The sequence below is a fragment of the Mastacembelus armatus genome, chromosome 11 (assembly GCF_900324485.2).
Source record: "Mastacembelus armatus chromosome 11, fMasArm1.2, whole genome shotgun sequence".
NCBI lineage: Eukaryota > Metazoa > Chordata > Actinopteri > Synbranchiformes > Mastacembelidae > Mastacembelus > Mastacembelus armatus.
Window position 1 is genome coordinate 13,672,521 of NC_046643.1, and position 10,851 is coordinate 13,683,371.

Sequence of the window (10,851 nt, forward strand, 5' to 3'; positions counted from 1 at the left end):
TCTGTACTGTACTTTGAATAAAAAAAGAAATTTGAATAATTTTGTTTTCAAATCCATAGAATCCATCCATTTTCTACACCTGCTTATTCCTTAACCAGGGTCATGGGGATCTGCTGGAGCCTATCCCAGCTCCCATTTAGGTGGAAGGCAGGGGTACACCCTGGACAGGTCCATCACAGGGCCACATAGAGAGACACAACCTCACACACTCACTCACTCCTACGGGCAATTTAGAGTCACCAATCAACCTGACATACATGTTTTTGGACTGTGGGAGGAAACTAGAGTACCCAGAGTAAACCCACAAGCACAGGGAGAACATGCAAACTCTACACAGAAAGGCACATATGAAATTCAAATCAGTTTAAATTTGAGTCCAGACTCGATCAATGGATCCAGAGCGACTTTTATAAAGTCTCCTAACTTGCTCCACTGAGATCCAGAACACTCACAGGAATTTAAACTGCTTAACTCTTGTTAAAAATTGATGTCAATATTTAGCAGTAAATTGCTAGAAAGTATAACATGTCTCAGAAACATACTGTGTTTGGTGTGTACTCTACAATGTACTTCTAAACATTGGCTGGGAGGTGGAATCAGCAAAACCTTTAAAGACATAACACACAGCCTAGGTAGAGATACCAACTCCACCACATCCCATATTCACCATGTTTCTACTAATTTTCTTTTGTGTTCTAGTCACTAATACTAACCAGCCTGGGGAGATATAGAGAGCCATGTGCTACCTCAGTGACACATCTCAACTCCCATAACCCTGACCATGTTTCATTCACTTGCCTCTTTTCCTTGTGTCTAAGTCTAAGCCACCAACGCTGTTAAGAGCCCTGTAAGCGAAAAGCTGTAGGGGGAGTGAAGTCAAGGAAACAGCTTTTTATAGATGTGAATTGTTCTTTCCTCTGAAGCATCCAATTACTAACAATAATAACAATATTAACAATTATCAATAAAGGGGTAATACGTCCATCCATAAAAGACCTCTACGAAGAATGGGCATATGTCCTTGCTCATATCTCCTCTAGGCAGCCTCCTTGCTGCTCAGAACAGGAATGAGAGCCAAGGGCAGAAGAAATACAAGGGGTAAATGCTGCTGACAGAGCATCAGACACACCAAAAGGCTGTGTGAGTGTAAAAAAAAAAAAAGTTCTGATACAGTTCATTTGAGGTGAACAGCATAGCAGACAATCAAGGCAAAGTGACTTCAATAACAATTCATGCATTTTTTTTGAAGTGTTTCGACTGTCGCTCTCATTTATCAGTGTTGATTCCTCTAGGTTATGAATCAGTCTCTTGCACTTCTGTCTCCATCATTCCCTTTTCTCCCTTTTCCTTCTTGCATTCTACAGAAACCTTTCTTGTCCTCTCCTCTCATCAACGTGCTTCCCCAAAGGCCTGTCTCCTGAGCGAACTTTGGCACTGATTACAGACACAAAGCAGATTAGGAAACACATACAGGTACAGACACATAGGGACACACACATTCATTTACTTGGTATGCTAGGGGTAGTTTGCATTATGCGTGTGAATATTAGCCACCTGCACAATTATACAGAGGTACCCTTTTGTTTGGGCATAGTACAGATTGAGGGTAGTCTTACCTCCTTAGTAAATGTTTTGCCTAAAATAAAAAAAGCATTACAAGTATCTATGCTGTAGTACTAATTGGACAACTGTGACTAAATCTCCATACTATTGCACTAACAAAGAGTTTATGTAACATTGAATTTTTTGTTAAGAAAAAAGAGATGAAACATAAACGGTGTCTTCCGAGAATTACATATTACAAATGGCTGTGCTGCACATTTGTCTTTCTGCTTTGACTTTAGTCTAAGATCAGTTGGATGAGACCTCATTTGAAAGCAGTTTGCTGATATTCGACTGAAATGTATATGCTTGGACTTTACTAAAACTAGACATTCACAACATTTCTGTCAACTAATCATATGTGACTACAAGAAAGACTAAAAGATTCCTTTAAGAGCAACACATATTTCAGTTAGTGGTATTTTTTTCTCTAATGACAACTTTGTGCAATATCTTCAATACTCACTAAAAAAAAAAAAACAGAAGTGTCTCCTGTACACTGCATGTGCACCTCCAATCTTTAAGTATGATTTATGTTCTTGGATGCTTTCATTCACTGAATTTAATTAAGAGGAAGATAAATACATTATTTAGAGGAAATGCTAAATCCTTGTTACTAAGTGGTAGATATGGATCACAGTCTTTTAATGATATACACACCAAAGTGCTATTTTTTTCATACATACATAACTTCTGGATGCCTGTTCTATAGCACTAAATTTTTCATTAATATTCATCCTTGTACAAAAAAAAAAAATGGCTGATGCCAGAAAGCTGTCATTTGTGGAGCAGCTTCATCTGGCTCTTCAGCAAATAATTGTACCATTTCTGGTGACAGATGACATTTCTATTTTTTCCACCATTTCCTTCTACACTTCTTGTTTTCCTCATTTAAAGAAATCTTTTTCAATGACTCAAAAACAATAAGAAATTATTTTTAAACATTTTTGAGAAACCCACATAAACAAATAGCCAAAGGGCTTTAAATTAGAAGTGGGTGAGTGAGCTGTGGAGCCTGTGGGCCACATGCATTTGACTACAATGGACACATCCTTCACTCATGAGTTTCTGGTCTTAGAAAGCATCCTCAAATCCCCATCTCTAATTTTCTCTGGTCTTTAACTCATCTGCCTACCCTTTCTTCTCTTTTTAGCCATTTCTCTGGTGTCTCTTCACTTTCCTCCTTCCACTCCATTTATCTCCTCTTTCCTTTCATCCTTTCCTCCCCTACTTGGTTTTCACCACTAAGTGTAAATTACAGACTGCAGAATAGTTTCATATACCACTGATGTGTATGTGACATCATCTCTATCCTCATCATCGTTTCACGTGTCCCCACTTCTCCTTCGCTGCTTTCTCTATTCCTCTCCTATCAAATTCACCAAGTCTCTCCATTTTCTCTCTCCTCACATGCCCAGTATAATCTGCTCTTGTGATGCTCATGTTTAAAACCCCTGTTGTCTCTTTATCCTGTAATCCCATCTCCCCTCCTCTTCCTCCCTGCTCTCTGAGTGCCAACCTGCACTCCATCAAGGAACTCCACATGTCACAGGTCAAGAGGAGGACAGAAGATTTCTGCAGACCCTTTAATATCCTGGATACAAACTGAACTCATTTTTCAAGTCTATTTTAATACAATATTCACATTCTATATGTACGTTGACAGAGTTATTGGTCACTGTAATATTTCTTCTGTCCACTGGCCATGAAGTAAAACCCCTATTGGGTATGCTGGAAGATATGATCCTTTGATAAAATGTATTTTAAAATCCATTCAAAGCTTTTATGGGTCTTCAGCAGTCGGATGTAGACACATCAAGTGGGTATATTGAAGTTATAGTCTTTTAGTACAAAATTCCCTTTTGTTCGTCCCCAGACAGTGTTTCCTTGGCAAGCTACATTAACCCTACAGGCTACCAGTATGGTATGATTTGAACTGATACTGTTGAAGGCTCATATCATCCACAGTTGAACTTTATAAAGCATTTTATACGGAACAGCAGGTGCGGTTTTGTCTCCCTCTTTAGTACGGGGCTGTTTTCTGGTGCAAAGCACAAGATGGCTGGGCCAAAAAAAAAAAAAGATAGCCTGGTTTATGTGTAATCAGTAACAAGTAGCATCCCTGATTTTAATCAAACTTAAATAAACAACAGTAATGCAACTGTAGTCCTACCTGCTATGATTTCTATGAACAATGTAAAAATGTGTCAAATCGGAATCAAATTTGTATCAACATATTTTTACTGAGTAACATCCTAAGGAATACAGACACCGTACAATGAATCGTCTTTTTATTCTTCTCCCCTGTTTGCAGTCTCTTGCAGTCCCTCCTTTTCTGCTGTTGCCACTGTCCTTTTTTTGTTTTAGGAGGTGTCACCATAAAATGCCTGGGTTCCCTTCTGGAGTATAAATGACATTATCTACTGTCAAATAGGACACTTCGTTCCCTGAATGTCTCCACCCTTTTGCTGTTCATCTGTTCTCCCCCCCTCAGTGCCTGTGCTCTTCTTACTCCATCTGGCTTTTCCAGCCTCTGCACCCCTCTCCAGTCTTTATCTGCTCTATTCCTCTAGTTACCTTCTCCCTTCAGAGAGGGATTTTTTTTCCCCTCTCGTGTTCCCTCTAGGCATCACCTCCATGCCTCATATCTCCCTCTTTCTCTTCTACCTCTTGCTTTCTCTTCTGATCGCACTGGCATGACTCTCTCTCACCTTTTCCTTCCTTTACTTTTCTCTCATCCATTTCTTTTTTCCTCTTCTACTGTAATCTGCTCTCATATCCCTTTCTCCCCTCTGCTCCCCACCCCCCTCCCTTTTCCACTCCTGCTGATACATCCCTCCCTGACTGATGGTATTAGAGCTATTGTTCCCTTGTCATTTAACATTGCAAATCCCTTTTCTTTTTTCCCCTGTAGCTAGGATCCAGTCACATGAATAATTTGTCTCATAGTTGCTTCTTTACCAAGTGATATATTTAATTTTCTGATTCATGTTACTGGCATATTTGTCTCTGGGGGATGCTTCCCTGAATTTATCATGTACTAAACCATTCATATTCAAGCCCTCATTACAGAGAGCTGCCAACCAATCAAAGAAAGAAATTGCTGCTTTACTCATTTGAGTTCATGTGATCATCAGGCCACATATTGGTTTCTCCAAATAAAGTGCTTCATTAGTACACACCCAATCTGCCAACAGAGGAACTACACTGTCAAAATCATATAATTTAGATGGTTTCAGGGTCAGTGAGTAAACGCATTTAAATTAAGGACCATGATTCACCAAGCTGGATTCAGATGACCTCTTTTTTATTTTTCTTCCATTCTTCTTCTATGTATTTATCTTCATTGTACCTACATTTAATTTCTGCTCTCTCTCAAGGTCTTTTTCCCTTCTACTTTGCCCCTTTGTCCTTAACCTCTCCCCTTCATGCCTCTCCTTTCCATTCATCGTCTATTTCGATTATTTCCTCAAGCATCTCAACACATCAACTCAACTTGCATCTCTGAACCTTCCTTTATCTAAATTATGAGAAGTGGTTTATAAAAGAGTTGTGTTTTGATGTTTTGCGGTACATCAGTATAGCCCAGCATTATCAAAGGGTCTCTATACATTTAATACATCTTTCAATAGTGATACAGATTTGAAAAATGTCATCAACAATATGTCATCAACATACATGTACAAGTGTCACTCAAAGTGGAGAATGCTATTCTGTGATCACTGTATCATATGGACATGACCACACATTTTCACCCGTATACAGAGAAGTCACATTATCACTGGTGCAGTAACCACATGTGCATAAAGGATTTTTGTGTGTACATTCAGTGGGCATTCAAGCACAGGCGCGCGCGCACACCCACACCCACCCACACACACCCACACACACCCACACACACCCACACACACCCACACACACCCACACACACCCACACACACACACACACACACACACACACACACACACACACACACACACACACACACACAACCTATATTTGCCAACTGACTCTGGTGAAGTGAAGCTGATTGCAGCCATCTGTCTGTTAACTGCATTTTCTATAGGAGAATGACAGTGATTAAGAAAAGATGGACTTCTCGGAAGGAAATAAGTGATGGGAGACATTGAGGCACTAGAAGAAAACAGGGAGAGTGAGACAGAACAAATGATAGCGAGAAAGACAGAGAGAGAATAAGAGAAAGAGAGAGACAGAGATAAGAGCGAGCCAGAAAGAGAGAAAGATGTAATCATGACGAGAGACGGCAAGAACTCCACTTTCCACTTACAGCATTACATGCTGATTGGATGAATGATCCTCGGGGCCAACCCTCTCTTGGTGCTAGTAGCAACAGAATCACTGGTGAGAAATATATAGCCCAATGAGGGATATAGTGTTGCTGTTCCCTTACAGCCAACTCATATTGTCATATTTTAAACTGCAGGTTAAAACACAATATGGTTTGGACAGTAGGTCTAATAGTCATGATGTGCGCCAATTCTTGTTGACAACAAATTGACAGTCTGTCACTAATTTCTATATGTTCTCCACTCTAGCAGCTGAACCTGAACAGCGAGGACGCCAATTAAAACACACTGTGCCCAGAACGGCTTAGTTATACATTTTTGACATTTTCACCTACATGTCCACATTTTGATATTGACTAATTTAAAATGTTATAACTGTTATAACGGTTAATGCTCATATGTTAGCATTATATCTATCTATGCATCTAAAGAGTATAACTTATAATATTAAAGAAATTTTGTATAATGCCTCATGTTTCCCTTGCATATTTTACAATATGAGCATTCAGACGGCAGATTATTATTCCCAGGATCATATAATTTGCATTTCAGTTCTGTTTGACTGCTGTGCAGTAACATTTAGAAACTAAGAACCTTTGAGAGGCACAAGCCTGTCAAGGGACACATTCTTGTAACACCCACACTGGTTCAGTAAAAATGCAAAAAATAGTTTGTTTTCAGATCAAATGTAATTGTGACATCAGATCACCAACCACTAGATGAAAAAAAAATATTAAAAAAGTAATGCATCCCAAACTAGACTACTTTTACAGACAATTATAGTCTCAACAAAATGTTGAACACTACATAGGGCAGGTAAAGAAATTTCTAATAATAGCATGTAATGCATTGATTTGAACCTCATTGGTACATATGTTTTTGCTGTTTCATGACCCTGAAAAATATAGGTATGGGCACTACGAAGAAGGAGCAATCTAAAAAAAGTTTTTAAGAAGTCATAAGAAAGACAAGAAAAGACAGGTGAAAAGTAAAGAACCAGATGTCTGCCTAGGTCTTTAACTATTCTTACAACCCACAACAAGCATCCAATGAGCCTCTGGGAGGGCCTAGGCAGCTGGGTTAAAAACCACCCTACTGTGTTGCTGTTTTATGTGTTAGTAAGTTACTTTGATCTCTGTATATATGTAAGTACACCTTGTAGAAAGGGCTCTGCACAAACACCCCCACACTAACACATACGCACCTTGAAACAAGATTTATTGGCTGAAGAAGCTTGAGATGGGTTTTCAAATGTCCGTATACACAGGCTCACATACACAGGTGATCCTCCTTAGTGAGCATGTAATGTGAAAGAGCAAGAAGACTGTGCTTTACTGCACACACAATCTGGTTTCCATCACTTCAGGGGACATTCATTTCGAGGAGACTTACCCTAACCTTAACCCCAAGAACAACAGACCATACTTAACCCTAACCTTACCCTAACCTAACCTTACCCTAACCTTGAACCAGGTCTTTACTTTGAGATTTGATGATTTCTTCATTGACACCAGCATTTGATCTCGAGGAGAAAAGCCAGGTCCTCACAAGTAAGTCTGGTCAGATTTTCCCCACAGCATAAGTAATACCTTGGACTCGCACGCACGCACGCACGCCCGCACCTACAGTAACCACCTTGCCAAGGGAAAAGAAATGTGCGATACGGATGCAATATTAAACTGCGGACATTTTGGACAAGACATAGCTTGGCTTTTCTTTTTCTCTCCCTAAGACTCAACACAAAGAGAAACCTTCTGTTTGTTTCCATTATCAAATCACAATGATATCAGCACCATATTTTACCTTTATTTTATTGGTCTGTCTTAGTCTTAGTAGACTTCTCTATTTTTCCCCTCTCTCTCTCAACATGACACCACCTGTGCAACTTTTTTTCCTAGACCTGAAGGATCCAAAATTTCATTGCCCTGCTGATGATGTGGGAGGTAATTATGCTGTCCCAGAAACATGAAGATGTTTTAAATGTTGGGGGTTGAACCACTTATTAATTACATCTATGTATCAGTTGTTAATTATGTAGACTCATCTCCACTGATGCATTGAAGGGCACTCGCTCTCCCAGATATTTTCAGTAATTCTAGCCAAGTAGACCAGTGCTCAGACAGAAGTTGAGCAGGGCCACCCTACATGTAGTTAACTAAAAATGACAAAAGGCTGCAGCTGTCGCCCGCAAGTGCAAAAACACTCATAGGACAGCGACGAAGACGTTAACAACAGAAAAGCTGTATACCAACACTAGTGTACCACAGTTCAATATAGTTCTATGAAAAGGCCTAATCTGACAAAAGTGGGTGCACTCTGGGTGAGTAGCTTCACAAATGCTACAATTAATAATATATGAGATGTACACTAATACAACAGATAAACTCAATTTATGTCACTAATATTTTCAGGATTCCTGGGTCACTGGATTTCCTCAGGAGCTAGACGGACCAACATTACAATCACTGTACTTTCAGATACTAAATTTTCTAAATGGACTGTTCAGATGACAGTTACTACAATGATGTTGTACTCCAGAATTTTTAATTGACAGGTCCATGAAAAATGCTGAGGTGGTTCCAACACAAAGGCCATTAAATCATTAGATCTTTTTAAAATGTCTTTACTGAAATGTGATTTTTATCTTTTTTGTTCATTGATTTAAGATTTATTACGCAGTTAAATTTTATTAGTAACTAGTGAATTGGCCAGCAAAAGGAGTCACTTAAGTAGGGCAACAATTTGTTTATTTATCCATTGGCTGATCAATATCAAATTAGTCTGCAGCTAATCATGAATTGTTTCAGACATTCTCCAAATGAAAATGCAAATTAATTCATGGTGTCAGCAAATGTGAGAACTACATCCTTTGTCATACACAGTAGTAAACTTAGGGGTTTTGACTGCTGGCTGAAAAACAAAAGACATGCAAACACTATAGTGTATCATTAGTTAATTATAAGAGGTATATTTTATATAATAATAGATAACCAAGTGATTTCTGAGATTTTATGTGTAAAATGATTGATCAAGAACATAATTACTAGATTAATTATTAATTAAAATCATTAGTTACAGCTCTAATCTTAAGCCATTGATTTATATTTGGTTCTCCATGGCTTTTGTCTTTAGCTACTGCAAACTAATAATAAAGAAAGGCAGCCACAGGCAACCAGAATGCCAATGTTGTGTTTGAGTGTTGAGTGCAACAGATTCAAAGCAGTCAACACATTTTGTTGACCACTGAAATTAGCTGTTGTTCACCCACTACAGAGCTGTGGGCATCAACAGGCAAATTCAGGTCAGACTGTCAGAGATGAAACATTTCATTTCTCTGTTCCTGGAATTTATCAAACCTAATCAAAATACACAAAACAGTGGCCTTTCTGTGAGAAGCAGATTTTCAGAAATCATCTTTTATAATACTTTATTAAATGCAGAGGAAAATATGCATCATCAAAAAATAAACATCCCAAGGGCTCCAAGTACTCTATTCATGAAGCAGTGTTTAATCTAACTGTACCACAGTAACTACCAGTAACTGTTTAGTTTCAATATTTACAGCAAATACAATAGACTTACTCTTTTAAATTTTCAACCAACACAAATCGAAACGTTTAGAATGGCTAATGTCAATCTTATGTGGTTTTCTCAAGCATTCACTAATTTAAAATGGCTTCCTATATGACACAGATTAGCATTGCATCTAATTTTTTTTTTTTTTTTTTTTTTTTTTTTATTGTAAGCAGTTACAGCTGAACTACTCTAAATGATCTAAGCTTTCAAATGCAGCTAAATTGAAACTTTGTGCAGTAAAACCCACATATTTGTCACAGATTTCCATTCAGAGCAAACCCATGTCACATGAGATGTTAATGTAACAGGGCATAAAAGCCTACAGTCAAACATTGCAGCCTAAATATGGCAGTGTGGGGATGTTTTGCCTTTTCAAGAGCTGGTGATGTTCACAAGAACTACACACTGACCAAAGAGATGTGCCTCTCTATTCTTCAGAGGCATGCCATCCCCTCTGGCTTAAAATTATGTGGGAAAGGATTCATTTTCCAGCAGGACAATGGCCCCAAACAGGCACTGACTCTGTGCCAGATGTGTTTGAAGTCCAGGGAAAAGCAAAGAGTGCTGACATGCATGGCTTTCCCTTCACAGTCACCAGACATCAACCTCACACATCATCTTTGGGAATATTTGAAAAGGCAAAAGGTGAAAGCTACTGTAACATCACAAGACTCTCACTGAGATGTGCTGAGAAAGGCTGCTTGCATAATGTTGATTCTCAGTTTCTTTTCAGAAACTTACAGAAAACTCAAGGAATAGAATCAATGCCAGTCAGAGTGCAAGCTGTGATAAAAATGGACAGCATTTTTTTAAAACTTTTATTATAAACTGCAAAAAGTTCAATAATTGCAAATTAAAAGTCTTACATGAGAAATATCTGCATAAAGAGAAACATCTGTTTCTGCATAAATATTTTTCTTTATGGAATGGATTTTAACTTTTGACCAAGGATTTCTTAGAGTAAGTTTAAAAAAAAAAAAAAAAAAAAAAAAAAAAAGCATTGTAGTGACTAAATCAAACCACCACAGGCAATGAATGCATAAAAACATAAAAAGGGTCTATTCAGTTCTGGAAATTTGTAAAGAGGTTCTTGTGAGTGTGAATGATAACATACAAATTGAAATTCTTTATACCCAGAATGAGATTACAAGAATACTACTAGAAACAAATGTTTTTTGTTCTTCTTTTTTTTAAATTTGTGCTAAATATGATTTTGTGTAAATCTACAATTAAGTCCACTCTCAGCCATCCTCATAACAGCACTGTGCTCTGCACCTCACGGTCATGCTTTTAATGAGACTCTGGCTTGGAGACTTGCAAGATAATGAGTGCATGGTGTGTGCCTTCACCTGAGGAGACACTGGA